The sequence below is a fragment of the Ambystoma mexicanum genome, chromosome 6q, assembly GCF_040938575.1.
Source record: "Ambystoma mexicanum isolate Mex_15411 chromosome 6q, UKY_AmexF1_1, whole genome shotgun sequence".
NCBI lineage: Eukaryota > Metazoa > Chordata > Amphibia > Caudata > Ambystomatidae > Ambystoma > Ambystoma mexicanum.
Genome location: NC_090937.1, coordinates 1,669,266,863 through 1,669,291,191, shown reverse-complemented (window position 1 = coordinate 1,669,291,191; position 24,329 = coordinate 1,669,266,863). Strand labels below are relative to the sequence as shown.

The 24,329-nt window shown below is 53.1% G+C and overlaps 1 long non-coding RNA gene across 1 annotated transcript in view; it reads left to right on the top strand.

The window, feature by feature from the left end:
- Nucleotides 1-6,442: 6,442 nt before the first annotated feature.
- Nucleotides 6,443-24,329, top strand: part of LOC138517018 (uncharacterized) — a 37,497-nt gene continuing 19,610 nt past the window's right edge. Inside the window, exon 1 of the long non-coding RNA XR_011282341.1 lies at nucleotides 6,443-6,539. This is a non-coding gene — a long non-coding RNA (uncharacterized lncRNA). The remainder of the gene's footprint in view (nucleotides 6,540-24,329) is intronic.

Genomic DNA, 24,329 nt, shown 5'->3' with positions numbered 1-24,329 from the left:
ATATCTGGGTCGCATTGCCACATTTCCCTTGGTACACATCACCAGATTTGGATGTTTTCCCTTTCTGTCTTTTCTGTCTTTTGGCCGCATCCCTTTTTCTGTCACTCACTCTCAGAACCTCAACCTGTTGCTCAACTTTGGTACCCTTCGTCCCCAACTTTGCAACACACTGTAGAGTATGTTCAATTCTTTTCACTATACCGATAACCTCATCCAGGCAGGGATCATCCTTTAGCCAGACTTCCTGCCTAATCTTGTCATTGGAGCAGTGCAACAACAATTGATCTCTAATGTGTTCATCTAGGCTTTTCCCAAATTTGCAATTCAGAGACAGATGCCTCAGAGCGGCGACGTAGTCTTCTACCGATTCGCCCTCATGTTGTGATCTCATCCCAAAATGATACCGTTCCAAAACAGTACTTATCTTTGACTCGAAATGTTTATCCAGTTTGGCTAGTGCCGCATCAAAATCGTTCATGCCCTCTTAAGCATCCAACTCACTGACATTGGGTAAAGTTTCAAAAATCTGCTGCCCCTCATATCCCAGCAAGTGCATAAGCTTAGACACCTTCCTTTCCACTGACATGCCATTCCCACAAGTGGCTTTCACGTAATGGAGAAAACCCTTCTTCCAGGGTCCCCATTTTATCCTTGGAGGACCAGGGGAGGGCAAGAACATCTGTGGCCCCGGTATGCCTGACAAAGCCATGCGTGCTCAGCACGGTGTCTGACACTACAGGAACAGGAAAAACCACCAATATACACACTACTACACCCCCAGGCGGTGCTGGGAGCCCAGGCAGCGCTCACCTCAGTTGGAAGTCACTGTATTCACTGCAATTCAAATGGCAGGTATCGGGCTTCCGACCAGCTCCACAAGCTTTGTCTCGCAATGTAGGCTTTCCCACGGGCGCATAGTTCAGCTTCTCTCCGTGCAGCACACACACATTCCCTTCCACAGACCCGCCAATGAGCCTGGCGAGGGTCCTTTCCACACACGCGATGAGGGGGGCCAACCAGCCAAATCCTCTCCCCTCGGCCGTGCGTGTTCACGCACCGCTTCCGCACACGTGATGTGCACGAGCGCTGTGCGTGGATTCTCTCCACTCGTACGCTCAAGTCCGTGCGCCGCTTCCGCACACGTGATGTGCACGTGCGCGATATATTGGAGGGTGCGCTCCTTGCGACAATGCCGGCTTCCTCCCGGCCTCCTCCCAAAAAGATTGGAACAGATGAACGCTTCCCCCCGCTCACCTCACACGGGACCGCATCCGCGGTTATAATGCCGGATGGCACAGCGATCCGGGGAGCGGCGCGCTGGGAACCGCTCCGTTCACTAGGCAGGTGAGCTCCGCTCGGGGTCGCCGCTCAGGCTTGCACACGGCTTGGCGTCCACGGGCCGGCAAGCAGGTGTGGATCCGCAGATACACAGTTCAGTCGTGCGAGGTGGTGGGACGACCTCTCCTCATCAGGCCTCGAGGCTGGGGGTCTCAGAGCCTCGGGACCGCTTTCTTTTGCTGAAACGTGGGTCCGTTAAATGGGCGGCAGCAGTCCTTTTCAATGCGCCAGCGTGCCACATCCCATCCTCGTCGCCATATGTAGAGGCACCAGACCAGCCAGAGAAGTGACAAGCAGTTTATTGATAGATTACAAGTCACTAAGATAGAGACCCCCAACCCTCTGCCCAGCATAACATCAACTGTCCCTCCTCAAGCAATAACATTCCATATGATGCTACAGAGTGTATGTCATGGCATTCTTCTCACTGCATTCTACTGATCAGATCTGCATTGTCAGCCTGCACTGAGACATTACCATAACAATAGGAGCTATGAGGGAAGTGTAAAGTGAGAAGAAAAAGGGGCCAAGACAGAACCTTGGGGAACACCGTGGTTGAGAGGATAGGTATGGGAGGTGTGTTCACACCAGGAAACTGCAAAGGTGCAGTTGGAAAGATAGGAGGAGAACCAGTTGAGAACAGAGTCTTTGAAGCCAAAGGATGAGAGAGAATTAAGGAGAAGGGGTGATTGACAGTATCAAAGGCAGCAGAAAGATCAAGGAGGATGAGAATGGAGGAATGCTTAGAGTAGCGGGAAGAAAGGAGAGAGTTGAGAACAGAGATGAGAGGAGTTTCAGTGGCGTGGTGAGGGTGAAAACCAGATTGGGTAGGTGGGAGGAGTGAATGGTTGGAGACAAAGGTAGAGAGTTGAGAGTAGACTATACGTTCAAGAAGTTTAGAAAGGAAGGGTAGGAGAGAGATGGGGTGAAAGTTAGATGCAAGGTGGGGATCAGCTGAAGGTTTTTGAGAATGGGGATGATTGTTGCATGCTTAAATAGAGGAGAAAAGGTGGATGTAGCTAGACACGTGTTGAAAAAAGAGGTGAGATAGTGTAAGAGAAGGGGGTAGATTTTAGGAATAAGAGAGGTAGGAATGGGGTCTGAGGGGGAAGCAGTAGGATGAGTATTAGATAAGAGCAGGACAACTTCAGATTGAGTAACAGGAGTGACTGAGGATAAGGTAGAGGGTGGGGGAGGAGGAAGAGGTAGAGGTGGAGAGTAGGAAGGGGATGAAAGGATGGTTTGGCGGAGATTGAGGACTGTGTTAGAGAAGAAAGTAGCGAGATCAATGCCAGAGAGAGGAGAAGCGGTGGAGTGATATGGGGTGGGGGAGAGAGAAGTTGAGTTAAGGTTTGAAAGATACAGCGAGGGTAAGAGGATTGAGAGTGGAGAAGGTCAGAGAAGTAGGTTTGTTTAGCAGAGTTAAGGCAGGAGTCATAGAGGGAATGATAAGAGAAGTATGCAGATTGGTTGGAAGGGGAGGGGTATTTGAGCCAGCAACGCTCAGGGCGTTTAAGAAGGCGACGCATGGAGGTAAAATGGGCAGAGAACCAAGGTTGAGCTGGATTGCGAGAAGGGCTGAATGAGGAGAGAGGGTAAAGTAGATTAAGAGTAGAAGTGAGGGAAGAGGTTAAGGTGGAAGATGCTTAGATTCCCGAGAGAGAGGATAAGTGGGAGAGAGGGGGGAGGGAAGAGGAGCAGGAGGCAAGGAAAAGAGAACAGTGCGTAAGTCCCGCTGGAAAAAGGGGGTGGAGGATGCAGGAGAGAGAGGAGGGGAGGAGGGGGGAGTAAGGGAGAGGGACAGTAAGGAGTGATCAGATAGATAGTTGGGTAGAGCAGATATTGAAGAAGCAGTGAAAGATGAGGTAAAGATGAGGTCAATAGTGGAACCGGATAGGTGAGTAGGAGGAGAAGGGAGAGGAGTGAGAAGGTAAGAGTCAAGGATGGCTAAGAGAGGAGAATTGGGAGGATTAGAAGAGAGATTGAGCTAAGTGGGGTGCGACTGGGAGTGATGAGACTGAGGAGAGAGTTAGGATCCTCATAAAAGGAACCAATGGGGCCAGGTGGGCCGTATATAATGAGGAATGAAATGGCATGAGGAGAATTAAAGATTTTATACATGAACTCAAAAGAGGGAAAGGTAGGGAGAGGAGTGGGATAAGGAGAGAACATAAAGTTAGGGCGGAAAAGAAGGCCTAAGCCACCACCTCGACCTGATGGTTGGGGGACATGTGAGAAGGAAGATGAGCAAGAGGTGAGAGATGCAGAAATAGAAGTGCTGTGATGAGGGATCCAGGTTTCGGTGATACAGAGAAAGTGAAGGTTGAGGCGTAGGAATAGGTCAAGGACAGCTGTGGGTTTGTTGCAGATAGATCTGGTTTTCCAAAGGGCGACGTCGATGGAGTTGGAATTATTAGAAATGTGTGGGTAGATGAGGTTACGATGTCTGATTGAGGTGCTTGGGAGTGGGGTAGAGTAAGGGTGGGGGAGAAGGAAGGTTGAAAGAGGAGATGGTCATGATGATAAGGCAGAGAATTTTAAGGAGGGAGAGGGTAGGGGCAGGGGGGTGGATAGGGGAAAGGGATGGGACTGACGGTATGTACTGAGCATAACAGGGAGTAATAGTCAACAGGAGGGAGCCTTTAAATGAGTCTGGAAGCCGAGGTGTGGGCTAGTGAGTAAGGGAATGTAGGATCGCTGGGAAGATAAATGGGGTACTCGGGGGGAAGTCCAAGCTGTAGGTGAGGAGAAGAGAGGGTGTAAGGTGTAAAGAAATTAAGGAGGTAGGAAGCCATGGATTAGTGGGTGGATGGACGGGGAAAAGGCAGGGGGGCTGTTGGCTGGTGAAAGAAGGAAGGTAGGGACAGTCAGGTACTGGGTAAAGGTGCTCCGGTACAATCAGGAGCAGAGTACTGGGTACATTCAGGAGCAGAGTGTGGGCAGGCTGGCTGGGGTAAAGAAATCAGCGGGGCAGCGGAGGCTGAATCTAATGGGTGGGTCAGTGGCTGTTCGGAGGAGCTGACAGAAGGAAGCTGTTAGAAGTCGAGGCAGCAAACCTAAGCGGAGCCGCGGCAGTGGAGCAGGGAGTTCCGGTGAAAGCGGGCAGAGTATCTGCCCTGAAAACAGGCCGATGGAGGGAGGGCCAAGTACAGGCAGCAGACCAAAGAACAGACAGGGGAGTACAGGGTTCCACCAGCTACTACGAAGGGGACAGGTAAAGTCGCTGATGATGGGGTCAACTATGCTCAGCAATTCAGGCAGGCGGGTCGAGAAACAGGGTGGCCGCCTAGAGTCGCAGTAGTGGGAGAGCAGCGGCGCCAAAACTGGTCGATGGAGGGAAGGCTCAGTCACAGGCGACAATCTGAAGCATAGGCAAGCAACGCAGAAACTCGCTTGAGAAGATGCAGGTAGCAGGCGAGGTCGTTGGCAGCCCGAAGGAATGGGCTCAGCAATTCAAAGCAGGACATAAGGCAGTGTGTCCGTTTGGAGCCGTAGCAGTGGCAAGGAGCGCAGACACTCGCCAGATAAGATGCAGGGAGCAGACGAGGTCCCTGGCAGTCAGAAGGAATGCTCAGCAGTACAAAGCAGGACTTGAGGTAGTGTGTGAGCCGCAGCAGTGGCAAGGAGCGCAGAAATTCGCCAGATAAGATGCATGGAGCAGGCGAAGTCCCTGGCAGTTAGGTCCCTGCCGCTTAGTAGATCAAAGCAGGACGTGAGGCAGTGTGTCCGATTAGAGCCGCAGCAGTGGAAAGAGCAGCCGCATCAAGACTGGCCGATGGAGGGAGGGCCAGGCTACTGACAACAGAGGTTCCTGAGAGGGAACCAGTGGTTGTCGACAACGAGCAGGTGGAAAGGGAGAGGAGTATTAGGAAGGAGCAGGAAAACGTCAGAAGGGGACTCTGTCCCCAGCACTTCGACCCCGGCGATGAAGTACTCGTAAAGAACAGACATCCTCAAGGAAAGCTTTCCCTGACATATGAGCCTGGCTCCTTGGACGTGGTGGCGGTGCACGCAATGCCAGATTCTTCAAGAAAGTTGGAGAAGCCAGGTTAGAAGTGTTGTAGAGAAGGGACGTGAACGATGTGCCGGACGAGGGTGGTGGCCTTGCCCCTCAGCCAAGCTCACCGGCTTGGGGGATCTCAGGTGCTAATGGCCCGATCCAGGAGGTGGGTAGGAGGTATCCCCAGAGGGTTGGGATGGGGAAGCCGGCCCACCTAAGTGACTATGTTTTGGACCCCTGAACTGGTGGGCCCGGGATCTCAGGTGCTAATGGCCCGACCCAGGAGGTGGGTAGGAGGTATCCCCAGAGGGTTGGGATGGGGAAGCCGGCCCACCTAAGTGACTATGTTTTGGACCCCTGAACTGGTGGGCCCAGCCCATGGGCTGGAAGTGACTCATGGGAGTGGGGTGGTTGTGATAAAAGGGGTTGTGTATTTGCGTGCAGTGTGTTGTTATATTATTTGCGCAGTTTACTCTCTTTATCCGTTTGTTATGAAAAAGGAGGAGTGTGGTGCTGCCCCTTAAAGGGCACATGCATGTGGCGGAGTGACGTTGCACTCTGCCGCGTGCAGTACAAATAAATGGGGCGTTCCCGGCCGCCGGCACGGCAGAGCGACCGGGGAGCACGAACCATAGCCGCCGGCACGGCAGAGCGACCGGGGAGCACGAACCATAGCACGTGCATAGCTCTCAGAGTCTGTGTGTGGGGAGTGTGGGAACAGCACGAACATGTTTTACAGGGATTTACATGAATCATAATAAAATCTAAAACATTCAAACAATACATAGCAATAAGGGCATAACTGCGGCTCTATTTTCCCATCTTGACTGGGAAAACTAGAAGCATCACAAAGCAAAGTGAGGGTAAAAACGATGCCCTTTCCGTGTGTTGCTAATATACGCGTTCTATACTAACAGACACAGAGCCTGAGTGGCGCAGGGTCTGGTAACGGGACTGTCCTATTGAAGGGGTCTGGCGAGTGCTCAATCTTTGGCCCCATTGCAGCCAGCGGGGGCGGGCGGCGCGTGGGTTATTTTTGGGCTGGTTTTTGAGGGCCGTTGGGCTATAAATGGGCTTCCTGTCGGAGCCGCCCTGTTGTTTCCGGGTCAGCGGAGGCAGCGCCAGCACGAGTCGGGTCAGCAGCCGCCGTCGCCGCTTTGTCCTCACGTTTCCGCACACGGATCCCTGCACGTGCGTTCAGGTACGGCCCTGCTTCCTGGGGGGCGTGGGGGGCAAATCATCAGCCTGTAGCCCCCGGGGTTCCCTTCCCCGGCGCACACGGTACGGCTCGATGGCTGCAGCAGGTTATGATTTATTTATTTATTTGTAGAGCGCTTTATGGGGGTGTTGCCACCCCAGAATGCGGTGGCTTGCCGCTGGGGGGCGGTCGGAGCACACTGTGCGTGTCTCAGTAGCGACAACGCCAGGACGTGGAGACCAGGCAGCCGTGGGACTTTATAATGGGGCCAGCCAGGACTCCATGTCCCAGAATGCACTGCAGTTAAACCTAGCCCTGGCTTGGCATCTCCAGGATGCAGTGTGGGGGGGAAAGGGCGGCGTGTGGAGGGGTGGGGGGTGACCTGGCGAATATGATTGCACTGTATTGCCTGGCAGCTGCGTGAAGCTGCACTTCATCCCCTCTATTTGCAGTGGCCTCTCGGTTTGCCCCCCCCCCCTCTCCGGAGGGGGCCCAGCTTGGCAGCAACCCCTTGGCTGCAGTTGTGAAACACACCACACCCTCTGGAGTCTCCACCGGCCCCGGATTCTCCTGCAGGCCCGGGTGAGCACAGATACTTCAGCTGAGACCCGAGGGATGAAAGTGCACGTTATTCCGGCTCGATCCCATGTAGGGAAGGACCCTGGCATGGAGTCCGGCTGGCAGCATCTAGCAGGCTGGCGTCTAGTGTGTGCAGGCCACACACACGCCACTGAGGCTGCTACAGCGCTATAGCTTGCACGCTATAACCAACTAGAGCAGTGACGTTAGTATTGATTAAAAGGCCAGGTTTTTAACCATTTCTTGGCTTGTGGTGGGAGGGCTCGTTACAAATGTTGTTCTGGAGTAAGCGCCAGATCCTGGGGGCAGCTACAGAGAAGCTGGAGTTGCCTGTTCTAGGGGACACGTTGGAGCTGGATCTAAGCCTTCTTGCTGCTGTTTTGACTGTAAGACATTGATTGAGGTAACTCGGGATACTTGAGGTGACACATTTGTGTCTGATACCAAGAGATTTATGGAGTATTCTTGCTCGTGTGGGCAGCCAGTGTGCTTCTCTCCTGTGTGTGATGTGGTCTCTTTTGCTTATACCCAGAGGTGCTCTCAAAGGTGCATTTTGTTTTTTTCTTGGATGTGCCTAACAGTAGTATATTGCAGTAATCTATCCTGGTAAAGATGATGGCTCTTGCAAGCGCTATGCAATTTTGGGCTGTGAAGAAAGGTCGACTTAGGGCAATAAGTTTGGCTGTGTAAGCCGTGGATGAGGCCGTTGTTTCTGTTTGCACATGGTGAGGCTGGAGTCAAGGAATTCACCTAGTGTTTTGACTTGGTTCGATATATTAATGGGTGTGCCGTCTATGATGATGGAGGTATACTCGGAATGGTACTTATTTAGCAGGGTGGGGGCACCTACTATGAGAATTTTTTTTTCCTCCATTAAGACAGGTTTAGCAGCAACCAGGGCCTCTGGGAAGATTACGCCTTGCCAGCAACATGTGGACTTTTCCTTGGGACAGTTTGTAAGAAAGGCGTTGGGCCATACAAAACGTAGAGCTCCCTCCTGTTTACTGGTGCATGATTACTATAAAAATAAATAAGTTAAAAGGGGCCCAAACTTCAGTTGGACACCTGCACCAAGTTTTATGACGCTGCAATAATCCTTTGCAGCACGCTTTTTTCTGGGACCCCTTTAAGTAGTATTTTCCCTCTGGTATATGGAAGTGTTATACTGTGTTGCCTCTTGCTGCCAAAGGATTAATGGATAAAAGTGGACGTTTTGTGTCACCGTCGGGCCATCTCGTGATAATCTCCTACTGTTAACCCTCGTCTCAATTTCCCTGTCACCATTATGATGTATGTAAACCACGTGCTGTTTCTGTGCCCTAAGCAAGGACCTCCACCAGCGGAGATGCATCTGCAGCCCGCCCTGACAGTTTGTTTCTGTGAATGTGGGACACAACCCTTACAGACACACTTGCAAAATACAGGTTGGTTGGCCAATCCTGCTTCTTTGGCAATCTGTGCACTGCACATGACTTCTTGGAAACGCCACTGGTTCCGAATAAGGATAAATTGAGGTGTGCTACCTTCAACAATCATGTCAAACATTTTTCCAAGAAGAGTGGGAGGTGGATACCTTTCTGAGGGTGGATCCTCCATCTGGAATGGCCTTCCTTTCCCCCCTCCAACTTGAGCTGGATCTTCTAAACTTCCGGAAACTCCAAGACTTTCCTTTTCTCCTTCTTTCCCTCTTCCCCCTCCTGTGCTAACTCTCTGCTGCTACACTAAGGACTGGTACCTTCAGAGTCATACAGGGGCCAGTCCAGTCCCCCACTGCATCCTTTGCCAGCACTTGCCCTCTGGCTCCCTTTCCCGGGCTAGCCCACACTGGTCTATCCTGCCCACTGCACTCCTCCTCCCCACCCCCTTCTCTGGGAGCACACCACTCTGCCACTTCTCCCTCTATTCCCTCACCCCTGCACTTAGATTTTCAAGCGCATGCACGGTAGAATTGTCACAATGCCATATAACTGTTTTTTCATGTTCCCTTGTGCCCGCCCGTCCCTTGTCTTGTGGCACCTGGAAACACTTGTGCATAGGCACCATACAAATTACCAATAAACTACTTGTTTGCTCCTGTCATCTATACTCTACTGTTCTCTCAGCCTTGATCCCGCCTTCCTGAAATCGGTTTTACTTCCATCCAGGGAGCATCGCCACAACCCCTGTACACCCCAGGTATTTATGTGTTGCCAAGAAACACAAAGGTTCATACACTATCCCTGGAAATGGCGCAAGTGGCTACCTGGCAGTATTTACAGGGAGAGGTATGTTTGATTTGGTCTTGATGGGTGGATGGGATATTGAGGAGATTGAATTAGGTTTGCCTTACTCTTGCGGTGGTTTGTCATTTGGCGGGGTGGGGGTTAAGGAGTAGCATGTGTGGTGGAATAAAAACACACGATGTGAAAATTATGGGGGACTTGAGGGTGTCGGAACAGAGACGGGCAATAGTAGTTGGTGGTAGAATTGAGAAGGTATAGGGCGTGCACCCACATATGGGTTTAAAGACTTTGAGACAACCTTTTTTAGGGAGGCTGGTTTATCATTGGGTGCAAGCTGAGAGGTGTTGTGAAAAGGGGTTTCGGTGTAGGTTTGTTTTTGGGGCGTGGGGAATGGGTGTCATGACGGTGCAGAGAAGTTCTGGCAGTAATAGAGTACAGAGTAACTGAGTGCGGATGAGGGTCTGTAGAATAGTAGGTCAGATGGGGAGGAGCTTCCAGATAATGAATAGTTTGAGCCTGGAATGATAAAGGGAAAGTTGGAGGTTTAGATTGCCAATGTTGTGATCCCTGAAGGAAGGGTGGAAAGTAAATTGTGGCAAGCAGTTGGGCTTTCCAGTCCTTTATAGACTCTGGCCGAGACATCAGCAATATTGGACATTGTGTGCCCACTCACTCTACCAAAGAGGCCAATCCCGTTTCCTCCCCTTCCAACACTTGCGTATGTGTTCTTGGCTAGACTAATTCCCGGGTTCTCTTCCCTCCCCTTATGGACTCCGGTTGGCTGCATTTTTTTCCGACCTTCGCAGAATTAATTTGTGGCATAAATGTAGAGGGAGACCCCTGAAACAATTACTACTTCCCCCATATAAACCTTACCCCCCACTTGCCAGGTGAGAGTCTGCAAGTGGGCCAGAGGCTGGGGTGCTTTTACTCCTATCGGCATGTGTTTCACTAGACCAATTGTACTCCTATTTGCACTCTATTCTATACACCAGTTGTGCTCCCATATGACACTGTTCTTGGGGCAGGGTTGTGCTCCTAGCAAGGTTCCTGCTCTTCTCTGCAGGTAGGTGTTACAACTGCAGTCTAGTTCACTGTACTTGCATCCAGGATATTGTGCTTCTTTGCACCTACCCAATAACCTTCACTCCCACTTTGCTGGACTGGCAACATGATTGTCCCTCCACCTATTAAGCTCGTTGCCCATGGGTGTGCACTCGGTTAAGATTGTATAGTGAGACCCAGAGGCAAGCATTAGGCTTCTCTTCCTTCGTTCAGTCTCTCAGCAGCAACGCACATATACAGTCGCCTATGTTTCCCAGCGGCATTGAGTTCTGCAGAATTTCTTTTGAAATTGAAGCACTGCACCTTTTAACCACCCCAGAGCAATCCTCCCTTCTCAGCTTAGAACCCCAATTCCTGTTAAGATTCTTTCTGCAGATCTTGGTTGTACCTTGTTTTTTGTTGCAGGGCTGCTTCTATGTATTCATGTTGCCTGTTCTTAGCATGCTTGCCTCCTGTACTGCCCCGTGTCACGCTTGCAGTTTCAGGCTACTATACCTTCCATCTGTGTCGGATTGTCCATTAGGCCACGTACGCACTGACGCACTGGCCTATGCGCCCTACTCCTTTTAGAGGCCCGCAACAAGACACTTCGACTGTCTAGGGACCGGCACAGGGTTTAATCCGGCACTGCCTGCCATAGCAGACATGGGGGGGGAAAGAAAGTGGCAGGGTTGAGGTGTTAGTTGCTCACTGATAAGGGTGCCTTGGACTCCCTGAACAAAAGACACTGCTTTGACTATTTTGTAGTTGGTGTGGTGGTCACCAAAAGAGCTGTCCACACTTCATTGCGCTCCCTAGCTAAAGTCCTGCAGAGTTCTAACGCTTAGGTCCACACACCCGTCGCGACACTCGGGGGGGGAGGGGGGGGGGGGTTTCATCTCCACTCCCCCTGATTCTCTGTAGATCCTTTAGAACAAATTGCCCACCCTCCCCTGTTGGCTCTCCTCCCTTCACCATGTTCTTCCCTCTGATTGTAAAGCACCCTGCTGCTTCTTGTAGCTAGGTCTGCTCCATAAGTACTACTATGACATGCTAGTAGTTCTGTACTAGATGAGGTCTCTAAAGGTGGCCACTTTATGAAGGTCTCATCCAAACAGGTGCTCTTCTAGAACCATTAAGGAAATCTCTTGCTCCTGCCCCTCCCGACTTCTGCAACAACTCCTTCCTCACTAGCTCTTTACTTCTATCGCTCAAGCACTCCTTTGTACACCCTCTTAAAACCATCTGCTGACCCCTCTTGCCTGGCTATCATTCTATTTCCACCACCCCTTTACCAGGACAAACTCATGGAGAAGTTGGTCACTGCCCTCCCCTCCCCCAATTGATCCTTCACACTGAACTTTTTGTTGTTTGCCTCCATGAACATCCCTCTGGATTCCGGGCATCCGAGGGATGGAAGCTGCTCTCCTGAACACCCGCGAAGACATGCTTGCAAATCCTGATTCTAACTCTCCCTCGTTCTACTTGATTTCTCCTGCCTTTTGACACGGTCAACCATTCTATCCTCATAACGGCTCTGCAATACCCTTGGCAACACAGACCAGCAACTGGAATGGTTGACCCCTTTCCTCACTAACCACCTTTCCCAGCTGCAACTGGGACTTTCTCCTCCACCAACGCACTCTACTTGCATCATTCCCCATGGCTGTTCGATATCTCTCCTGCTTGCTCACTTGATTACCTCCTTCTCTCCTCATTTGCAGTGTTGTGCTGACGCACCGCTTTCCTTCAAATTACCCTCTTCTACCTCCTCTCATCCCCAGTTGTCTGACACGCCATTCAGGCGTGGTGTGTGGCTAACTATCTGTCTTAATGCCAATAAGGAGATCCTTCTCACTTGGACACATCCTACCCTCTGGCTGCCCTCCTTGGGTCCTCTAACCTCACCATCCTGTGAGGCCAAAAACCTTGATGTCATCTTTGATTCTGCTCTCTCCTTCACTCCTCACATCTTAACCTTGGTGTCATCTTTGGGACTCTGCTCTCTCCTTCACGCCTCACATCTGAACCTTGGTGTCATCTTTGGGACTCTGCTCTCTCCTTCACGCCTCACATATTGAACCTTGGTGTCATCTTTGGGACTCTGCTCTCTCCTTCACGCCTCACATCTTGAACCTTGCCTAGAAGGCCCACTTCCAACTTCACCTGCTTGGATGCATTCTCCCTTTTCTCACCTTTCCCCGGAAGCTCAATCTCGCCTCTTGACACCAACTCTCTGCTTGTTAAACGCTTCTCCAAAGAGTTTGGGGGTGGGGGGCAGGACTCTCTCCTTGGCTGGTGCCTCCATTTGGAGCTGCCTCCCTTTCCCCTCTCAGACTTGAGCCAGACCTCCTTAAATTCTGGCAACTTCTCAACTCTGCTCTTCTCTACCTTCACCCCACTGCCACCTAGACTGGTGGCCTGGTCCTTCTCACAGGTCTTCCACCCAGTCTATTTCAGCCAGTACTGCCCCTGCGGGCCCCCAGCCTAGTAGCTGTGCATCCCACCTGCACAATTCCTCCGCCCTGGCACTCCCACCACCCCTACCTATCTCCATCACTCTTCACTTTACTTGCACGTCCAAATGCCACAACGCCCAGTAGGGCCTCGATTGTTTATCTACTCCCCTTGTTCTCTCCCCACTTGCCTTGTGGTGCCTGGAAACACCATTTTGTTGTATAGACGCCTAATAAATGGAGCCTGCACAGCTCCTTCCTGTCGCGTCCTCTGTAGAGCACTGCCCGTTACACGCAGCCAGTACGCTGACGCAGAACCGACTTTGGCGGGTGTGCAACTTCAGGGAACACATGCAGCGTCTTCCCTTCACACACAGCATGGCTCTGACATTCGGCTCCTTGTAGCTGTTGTTGTTGCACAAACTTTGATAGTTGCGTTCCTTGCTCTTGCACTTCGCTGTGCACGTGCTCTTCCTCCACCTTCCCTATGGGCCCAGTATCCCTACTGGGGAGTCCTCCATGGGTGGACACTGCACCGTGTCCTCGGCAGAGTCTGGTCACTTTGGCTTTAAATACGGGAGTGGTAGTGGACTGGACTCGTAACACCAGTCCAGCAAAGCCTCGAGCCCATGGAAGCACGGTTTAAAGGTTTCCTGTACCCAGGGCCTTCTCTTGAGTCATCTGTTACCAGATGGACTGTTAGTTCTTTGTAGGTGGCATTAACTTCGCCCGGGAGCAACCTGGTTCCAAACCCACACACACTCCCTAAAAGGGGGGCCTTGCTTGTGTCGGGTCCACAAGGGCAGTACATATGTGGAAGGGGGGTGGGGGATACCTCTTACCACCGATATAAAATATGGTACTTTAAAGAATGGTTTCGCTTGTTCCTGGTCTGGTATTGACCTCACGGAACATGCCATGGGCTCAGGAGAAGCCATTGACAGTGGTTTGCAACTGTGTACTGCAAGCGGTTTAGCAGGTATTACTTGACCTCACGGAACATGCCATGGACCACTTGACCCAGCGTTTGCAGACTGGGCACTGCAGGCGGTTTACCTCAGAGGCATGCCATCGAGGTGGGCTAGTAAACATTGATTTCAAACTCTGGACTGACGTCCTGTGAAGCAGACCACGAGGTCAAAGGGCTCTTAATCGCCAGCCCCTTTGCTCCCCACGCCTCTTACTGTCAGACCTCGAGGTGCCTGCGGCAGACACGAGACGTACAGTGTGGCAAAGGTCACAGGGATGCAGCTGGAAAAGCTTTGGGGGGGGCAGGGGCTGTGGGGCGGAGGAATTTAACGCGTGGGAAGCTTGATTTGATCATTGGGAGGCCGGGGGCGGGTGCGGTCGTCAGCAAGCGAGGCCTAGTTTTCAACGGAGTATTGTGGGGGATTTGCAAAGCCGCGTGGAGGCCCCCTGACCCAACTTGCAGTGTTACTTTCTGGTGCCTGTTGCATGTGAACCCCTCCTGGGAGCATGGTAGCTCCCAGGATGTTGTAATGGGTCACGTGGCAGTAGCCACGCGACCAACACAATAAAAGAGGCGAGCCGCTTCCGGCTCGCCAGTCACTCCCATTCTGGCTCCAGCGTCGTTCCTGGTCTGCACCAGGCTGGTGCTGCGCTGTGTGTGCTGGGCCTACGGACGGGGCCCAGCTTAAGGACGGTGCCCCTGCCGGGCAACGCCGTCCGGACGGTGCCCCTGCCGGGCAACGCCGTCCCTGTGGGTCCCCCAGCCATGTGAGGCGGGTTGGGGTTGCGACCCCGGCCTGGGTGCCCCCAGAGCCGGGGCCGCGGTAAGCCGGTTGCCAGCCGGCCATGTGTGGAGCTCCGGTGCCCCGGAGCGGGTGGGATGAGCCCCCACCCCTGAGTATGCGGCATGGGCGCCGCCAAGTGTCGATGCTGTCGGGTGCCACCCGACCCGAGTACGGGGCCGCCCGGTGATCCGGGACGGCCCCCAACAATGGCGACGAGGAACGGGCCTTTGCGTGCCCCGAAAGATCTTGGTGTGGCGGGCCCATCTACATCTGGGCCCGCGGAGAAGTGTTGGCGGGATGGAGGAAGTCCGCGGCTGGGCCGCAATGAGGTGAGGTGGCCCCGGAAGGCGCGTGCGTGCTGCGCCCCTCCCCCACCTTGGATGTGGACTCTGCCGCGGCGGGGGGAGGGGAGACGCATGGGCGGCGTCGGCCGCAAGAGGAAGAGGGCCCCTACCATCAGCGGCAGGAGCGGGGATGCTGGCTTTTCCTTTCCCCTGCGTGAGAGGGCCCGCGGCATCGGCCGCGGTGAGGAGGCGCTGCCCCTCCCCCACCCGCGATGAGGAGAAGCCGCGGCGTCGGCCGCAAGAGGCTGTGTTCCCCCTTGTTCCCGTGGGGGGAGGGATGATGTGCGGCGTCGGCCGCAAGAGGCAGAGGCCCTGCCCCTCCCCCACCTGTAAGCCGAGGGGACAGGGGGCGGCCAACTGCGCCGGGAGGAAAAAAAAAAATAAATAAACAACGATGCGGGCCCAACTCCACTGGGCCCGCAAGGCAATAGGGAGCCGCTTCCCACCCATGAGGAGGGGGAGTGCCGGCGGCGTCGGCCGCCACGAGGAGCGGCTAACGGCGCCGCAGGAGGGAGGATGCCGGTTCCCCTCCCCAAAGAGCGCTGGTGCGGCTCACATCGCCGCGGGAAAAGAGAACGAGACGGGCCCAACACCAGCTGGGCCCGCAAAGGAAAACATGGTGGGCGAGCGGCCCGCCCGTCCCCCGAGGGAGACGGAAGAAGCCCGCGGCGTCGGCCGCGTGGGTGGCCCTCCCCCATCGTGGACAGAGAGGGGAGAAAAGATGATGCAGGCCCGATTCCAACGGGGCCTGCAAAAAGGGAACAAAGGCAGCGGGCCCAACACCAGCTGGGCTCGCAAGGATACGAGAGAGGAGGTGCACTGAGGGGTGTCGGCCCATACAAGTGGACCTAGCCGATGTGGCCCCTGGGCCTCCCCAGGTGCGGCTTTGCCGGTGTTTTGTGTGATCGTAGTAACTGTCCTAAATGAACTCTGGTGAGGGTGCGAGCTGGTTTCCGGCGACTCCATACTGAAGATGGACATCATGAGTGACATTCCCCGGAAGACTGTGAGCCGGCAGACATGGACTTGCTTAAAAATGGTCCAGTTAGTGGGCAATGTTGTGTGGTGCGCACCTGTAGGCTCGGAGTGCTTTATGTGGTGCCAGTACCCCCAGTGGTGCTGTTTAGTGACATGAAACCACTCACCCAGGTTAATAAAGGGTGTATTAGTAGAGTGGTTGTAGGAGTAATAGTGGGCAAGTAGCGGTATGTGTTTGCTTTGTTGTTTATTAAAAAATGGAGTGGTGTTGCATGTGAACCCCTCCTGGGAGCATGGTAGCTCCCAGGATGTTGTAATGGGTCACGTGGCAGTAGCCACGCGACCAACACAATAAAAGAGGCGAGCCGCTTCCGGCTCGCCAGTCACTCCCATTCTGGCTCCAGCGTCGTTCCTGGTCTGCACCAGGCTGGTGCTGCGCTGTGTGTGCTGGGCCTACGGACGGGGCCCAGCTTAAGGACGGTGCCCCTGCCGGGCAACGCCGTCCGGACGGTGCCCCTGCCGGGCAACGCCGTCCCTGTGGGTCCCCCAGCCATGTGAGGCGGGTTGGGGTTGCGACCCCGGCCTGGGTGCCCCCAGAGCCGGGGCCGCGGTAAGCCGGTTGCCAGCCGGCCATGTGTGGAGCTCCGGTGCCCCGGAGCGGGTGGGATGAGCCCCCACCCCTGAGTATGCGGCATGGGCGCCGCCAAGTGTCGATGCTGTCGGGTGCCACCCGACCCGAGTACGGGGCCGCCCGGTGATCCGGGACGGCCCCCAACAGTGCCCACGTGCATTTGGCGTTAGGATGATTAGGAATATTTCTTGCCTAGTTTCAAAACTATGTATATAACCATCTTCTCCCCTGGCTCCTGATCTAGAATTGTATGTTTTTGTTTATAAATAAAGCCTTTAGATCATGCCACCTCTGGCCTGCACCAAATTCGACTCTTCCTCAAAAAGGACCTCACTCCGCGCTTCCCTGGAAGACCTGGCATTACTCCATCCTCTATAGAGCGTATCAGCCCTTGCTATTGAACCGCAGTGCCCCCGCCCCTCCCCCCTTCATTAACAAACAGAAAGACCACGCTTTAGTGTTTCTTGCTTAAGATGGTCTACTTTCATCTACTGAAAGGTTGCTTGTAAAAGTAGAATTCTGGATCCCTATTCAAATCCCATACACTGCAAGCCACAATGCCAGACCAGCGCACAGTATTCACACCTACACATGGCAGGTAGGAGGGGCAATGGGAAGCGGATCAGGAAGTGAGCTGCAAGCCACAATAATGCCAGACCAGCGTACAGTATCCACGCCTACACATGCCAGGTAGGAGGGGCAATGGGAAGCGGATCAGGAAGTGAGCTGCAAGCCACAATGCCAGACCAGCGCACAGTATTCACACCTACACATGGTAGGTAGGAGGGGCAATGGGAAGCGGATCAGGAAGTGAGCTGCAAGCCACAAAGCCAGACCAGCGCACAGTATTCACACCTACACATGGCAGGTAGGAGGGGCAATGGGAAGCGGATCAGGAAGTGAGCTGCAAGCCACAATAATGCTAGACCAGCGCACAGTATTCACACCTACACATGGCAGGTAGGAGGGGCAATGGGAAGCGGATCAGGAAGTGAGCTGCAAGCCACAATAATGCTAGACCAGCGCACAGTATTCACACCTACACATGGTAGGGAGGAGGGGCAATGGGAAGCGGATCAGGAAGTGAGCTGCAAGCCACAATAATGCTAGACCAGCGCACAGTATTCACACCTACACATGGCAGGCAGGAGGGGCAATGGCAGTGCACAGTATTCACACCTACACATGGCAGGTAGGAGGGGCAATGGGAAGCTGATCAGGAAGTGAGCTGCAAGCCACAATAATGCTAGACCAGCGCACAGTATTCACACCTACACATGGCAGGTAGGAGGGGCAATGGGAAGTGGATCAGGAAGTGAGCTGTAAGCCACAATAATGCAAGACCAGCGCACAGTATTCACGCCTACACATGGCAGGTAGGAGGGGCAATGGGAAGCGTATTAGGAAGTGAGCTGCAAGCCACAATGCCAGACCAGCGCACAGTATCCACGCCTACACATGGCAGGTAGGAGGGGCAATGGGAAGCGGATCGGGAAGTGAGTCGCAATAATGCCAGACCAGCGCACAGTATTCACACCTACACATGGCAGGTAGGAGGGGCAATGGCAGTGCACAGTATTCACACCTACACACGGCAGGTAGGAGGGGTAATGGGAAGCGGATCGGGAAGTGAGCTGCAAGCCACAATAATGCCAGACCAGCGCACTGTATTCACACCTACACATGGCAGGTAGGAGGGGCAATGGGAAGCGGATCAGGAAGTGAGCTGCAAGCCACAATAATGCCAGACCAGCACACAGTATTCACACCTACACATGGTAGGTAGGAGGGGCAATGGGAAGCGGATCAGGAAGTGAGCTGCAAGCCACAATAATGCCAGACCAGCACACAGTATTCACACCTACACATGGCAGGTAGGAGGGGCAATGGCAGCGCACAGTATTCACACCTACACATGGCAGGTAGGAGGGGCAATGGGAAGCGTATTAGGAAGTGAGCTGCAAGCCACAATGCCAGACCAGCGCACAGTATCCACGCCTACACATGGCAGGTAGGAGGGGCAATGGGAAGCGGATCAGGAAGTGAGCCGCAATAATGCCAGACCAGCGTACAGTATTCACACCTACACATGGCAGGTAGGAGGGGCAATGGGAAGTGGATCAGGAAGTGAGCTGTAAGCCGCAATAATGCCAGACCAGCGCACAGTATTCACACCTACACATGGCAGGTAGGAGGGGCAATGGGAAGCGGATCAGGAAGTGAGCCGCAATAATGCCAGACCAGCGCACAGTATTCGCACCTACACATGGCAGGCAGGAGGGGCAATGGCAGTGCACAGTATTCACACCTACACATGGCAGGTAGGAGGGGCAATGGGAAGTGGATCAGGAAGTGAGCTGTAAGCCGCAATAATGCCAGACCAGCGCACAGTATTCACACCTACACATGGCAGGTAGGAGGGGCAATGGGAAGCGTATTAGGAAGTGAGCTGCAAGCCACAATGCCAGACCAGCGCACAGTATTCACACCCACACATGGCAGGTAGGAGGGGCAAAAAGTGAGCTGAAATGGCGCACTGTAGCTGATCCCTCTAGCAGGGCTCGATGGGCACTTGACGTTGGCTAGTCTGGTAGGTCAGACTCCTGAGAATGACAAGGTGGCGCTGTAACTGGCTTTTTGTATGAGCACACGCCTACTCTATCCAACTCTTGGGTTCTTGGCACTATCCTAGACGGGGCAATGAAGGGACAATCGTCTGGATGTTCGAATCATCCACACAGGATACTGTGCTAACCAGAGTTTCTGTTATGACCACTTAAATGCACAACTCCACTTAAGTACACAAGCCCATGGTCCTAATGAGTGAACGGAGGCGTGTTTCTGACCCACACCCTGGTGTCTCCCTCACTAGTAAGCCACTTTGAGGGTTTCTTGCATCTATCTCATCCGGACAGTTCTTAACAAGCCTTGGGATTCCATGTCTCTTGTTCCACCTTGGTGTCTGTCTCTTCCCTCTTGCCCCTTGTCTTTCACTCTGCCTGGGGGTTGTATCTCTGCCTGCTTTTGTGGCTTCTCTGCTCACCCCGTGCGGGTGCCTGGCCGGGCCACACTTCCTCTTGAGCAACCGTGTACTACTCACCTCTGGGCTCCCCGTGAGTTCGCCCTCTGCGTCGGTGGAGCTTGCATCTGTCTCATGCTTGCTGCTGCACTCTGGTGCTGGTTTCTCTGCATGCCAGGTGCTGTGCCAGGTGCTGTGCGGGCTTCGTGCAGTGGCAATGCGCTCCCAGATCCTGCTTCGGCGGGGCTGTAGGCATGCCGGCTGTTATACTACACCTCACAGATGGTTGCTGCAGCCTGATGCCTCTTGGGGGCGGAGGGGTCTCTGTGGCTGCCCCCCTTCTCTATGCTTCTGAGCTGATGCGGCGTGGGACATCCCAGCGAATACTGTGTATACAGGGTCCGAAACGCCAGCCTTTCTTTCCGGATCTCATGTTTTTGTGTAGGCCTGCTCCCATGTAGCCAGCAAAGTCACGGGGTTATGGAGGGGTTTCGGAGGGGGGGGTAGAGCATAACTTGCCTTTCTCTGTCACCTCCTGTCCTCTAAGGGGGTGGGGTCACCCAGACCTGGATTTCACTTGCCCTGTCCCCGAGGGGGTGTGAAGCTTGCTGGACTTGCCTCCCTAGTCCCAAAGGGGGTGGCTTACTCTGGGGTAGAAGAGACCAGGTCCCTGGATTGATCGCACTCCTGAGTTGGCAAGTTGCTTTACCCCTGCTTAGTAGCTTTACCCCTGCTTACGGGGAACATTACTCTGGCAGGTTGCCTTATTGCTGGCTGGTAGCTTTACCCCTGCTTACGGGGAACATTACTCTGGCAGGTTGCTTTATTGCTGGCTGGTAGCTTTACCCCTGCTTACGGGGAACATTACTCTGGCAGGTTGCTTTATTGCTGGCTTGTAGCTTTACCCCTGCTTACGGGGAACATTACTCTGGCAGGTTGCCTTATTGCTGGCTGGTAGCTTTACCCCTGCTTACGGGGTACATTACTCTGGCAGGTTGCTTTATTGCGGGCTGGTAGCTTTACCCCTGCTTACGGGGAACATTACTCTGGCAGGTTGCCTTATTGCTGGCTGGTAGCTTTACCCCTGCTTACGGGGAACATTACTCTGGCAGGTTGCTTTGTTGCGGGCTGGTAGCTTTACCCCTGCTTACGGGGAACATTACTCTGGCAGGTTGCCTTATTGCTGGCTGGTAGCTTTACCCCTGCTTACGGGGAACATTACTCTGGCAGTTGCTTTATTGCTGGCTGGTAGCTTTACCCCTGCTTACGGGGAACATTACTCTGGCAGGTTGCCTTATTGCTGGCTGGTAGCTTTAGCCCTTCTTATGGGGTACATTACTCTGGCAGGTTGCCTTATTGCTGGCTGGTAGCTTTACCCCTGCTTACGGGGAGCATAACTCTGGCAGGTTGCCTTATTGCTGGCTGGTAGCTTTACCCCTGCTTACGGGGAGCATTACTCTGGCAGGTTGCCTTATTGCTGGCTAGTAGCTTTACCCCTGCTTACGGGGAGCATTACTCTGGCAGGTTGCCTTATTGCTGGCTAGTAGCTTTACCCCTGCTTACGGGGAGCATTACTCTGGCAGGTTGCCTTATTGCTGGCTAGTAGCTTTACCCCTGCTTACGGGGAGCATTACTCTGGCAGGTTGCCTTATTGCTGGCTAGTAGCTTTACCCCTGCTTACGGGGAGCATTACTCTGGCAGGTTGCCTTATTGCTGGCTGGTAGCTTTACCCCTGCTTACGGGGAGCATTACTCTGGCAGGTTGCCTTATTGCTGGCTGGTAGCTTTACCCCTGCTTACGGGGAGCATTACTCTGGCAGGTTGCCTTATTGCTGGCTGGTAGCTTTACCCCTGCTTACGGGGAGCATTACTCTGGCAGGTTGCCTTATTGCTGGCTGGTAGCTTTACCCCTGCTTACGGGGAACATTACTCTGGCAGGTTGCCTTATTGCTGGCTGGTAGCTTTACCCCTGCTTACGGGGAACATTACTCTGGCAGGTTGCCTTATTGCTGGCTGGTAGCTTTACCCCTGCTTACGGGGAACATTACTCTGGCAGGTTGCCTTATTGCTGGCTGGTAGCTTTACCCCTGCTTACGGGGAACATTACTCTGGCAGGTTGCCTTATTGCTGGCTGGTAGCTTTACCCCTGCTTACGGGGAACATTACTCTGGCAGGTTGCCTTATTGCTGGCTGGTAGCTTTACCCCTGCTTACGGGGAACATTACTCTGGCAGGTTGCCTTATTGCTGGCTGGTAGCTTTACCCCTGCTTACGGGGAACATTACTCTGGCAGGTTGCCTTATTGCTGGCTGGTAGCTTTACCCCTGCTTACGGGGAACATTACTCTGGCAGGTTGCTTTATTGCTGGCTGGTAGCTTTGCCCCTGCTTACGGGGGACATTACTCTGGCAGGTTGCTTTATTGCTGGCTAGTAGCTTTACCCCTGCTTTCGGGGAACATTACTCTGGCAGGTTGCCTTATTGCTGGCTAGTAGCTTTACCCCTGCTTACGGGGTACATTACTCTGGCAGGTTGCCTTATTGCTGGCTGGTAGCTTTACCCCTGCTTACGGGGAACATTACTCTGGCAGGTTGCCTTATTGCTGGCTGGTAGCTTTACCCCTGCTTACGGGGAACATTACTCTGGCAGGTTGCCTTATTGCTGGCTGGTAGCTTTACCCCTGCTTACGGGGAACATTACTCTGGCAGGTTGCTTTATTGCTGGCTGGTAGCTTTGCCCCTGCTTACGGGGGACATTACTCTGGCAGGTTGCTTTATTGCTGGCTAGTAGCTTTACCCCTGCTTTCGGGGAACATTACTCTGGCAGGTTGCCTTATTGCTGGCTGGTAGCTTTACCCCTGCTTACGGGGAACAAGCACAGGCGCCTCCATGGCTTTCCCTACAAATCTCGACCACTGTTAAATGCCCGGCATCTAGTACCAGAAGTCGTGTTAATTGGCATGAAGGATACATGAAACTTTAGGCGACTGATTTTGAACACATGTCCCCCTCACCCACTTAAAGGGAAGGCATTGCATAAAGTAAGGGCGGACGGGGGGGGGGTAGTGAACAGTTCGCGAGGATGGCAATGAGGAAAGAATGGGCGTGGGGGATTTCGATCTACTAAACTTAGAACTACAATGTTGGGCGGCGCTGCTCTTCGGTTGGGCGCAGCAGCGCACTGGCTACCTCTGCAAGAAATACATTTGTATATTGTATTTATCGAGCATTTGCGTGGAACCAATGCAATGCCTTAAGAGGAGGAATTTGGGTAGTACAAGATTTTAGATGGAAGTGAATCAATGAGCGCATGCACTGAAGTCAGATGTTTGGCTGCCAAGTATAAAGGAGCAGAAGCCGTATTGGGCAAGGCGGGCTTGGGCACATGGTGGCCCGGGTACTTTGTATTTGTTATTTGTATCGCGCACCTAACCCTGAGGTAACTGGGCGCTGGATGTTACAGGCAGAAAACCAGTACCTACATATTTACATAAAAGGTAGGTACAGTAATGGCGGAAGGGTCGACCTAGGTTACAATTTACATATTGGTCGGACCTTCAACGTAAGTACAGAGATGTACAGTGATTGTGACAAGGTCGACTGTTATTATTAGTCTGACCATTTAAGGCAGGTGTGTGTGAGATGGGGAACAGCGGGATGCATAGGCCAAGCAAAGGGTTGAGATACAAGATCACTGTGATGCAGTAGGTATGGCCGGCTCGAGGACCGGGTGGGCCGGGCATGGAGGCTTGAGGATCGGGTGGGCTGGGCATGGCGGGCTTGAGGACAGGGTGGCCTGGGCATGGTTAGGAGGTTTGGCATGAGGCGAATAAAAAGGATTGAGGGATTAGAAGTACGGGGAGGGGGCGTGGAGTCTAATAAAACACTATCCTTTGACGGAAATTGAAGAGCAAGCAGAGTGGTGACAGAATGCCCATAGGGTGAATGGGCAGAAGTCTGATCAGGAAGGGTGAGAGTATTTTCCAGTTAATTACACCAAGATTGTGAACAGTATCGGAGGGTTACAACTGGGGGTTGGGGATGGGGCAGAGGAATTAAATTTCCAAGAGGTTTGGCAGAAGGCAATGAGAATGTATCCATCTACCATTGGATGACGCTGGGGGCGTGGGGGGGGGGGGAGATAATTGTCGGAGAAAGTATAGGGGCCCAATTTTTTTATGTAGAAAAAATGAAGGGGACATTCTGAACTTTAAATTAGAAGCAGGCCAAGGGCCGAGCCTTGTGGAACTCTGTGCGGAGGACCTGGGGTGGGCGAGGGGCAGCCCCATAAAACCGGAAGTGTGGCCTGAAAGACGAGCAGAACAGCAATGAACAGCTGTGGGAGCTGCAAGCAGGGAGCAGCAAAAGCGCGGTCCAGTCGCAGAATACGAATGGATGAATGTTTAACTTTTTTATTTTTCTGGCATACAGCACAGGCTCGGTTGCGTGGAGGGAGTGATTAAGAGATGCCACAGAACGGATGATGGGGGCGGGGGTCAAGCACATGGTTTTGGGACTGGGAAGTATTGCAGCAGGTTTGCAATGAGCAGGTGAGTTGGCGTTAAAAAGCCGAACCTTTTAAGAGCTGTTCAGGAAGGAACACGAAGAGTTGACTTTGGTATTCGCGAAGCAGCTGAAGAGTTTATTAAAGTTGTCCATTTTTTATTGATTTGGCTTATGTCAAAACTTTACAAAGGAAGTTCAAATCAATAAAATAGCAAGCATATTACAATATTTTTATACGAAAAATGAGCGCAATTGTCTCTCAGGT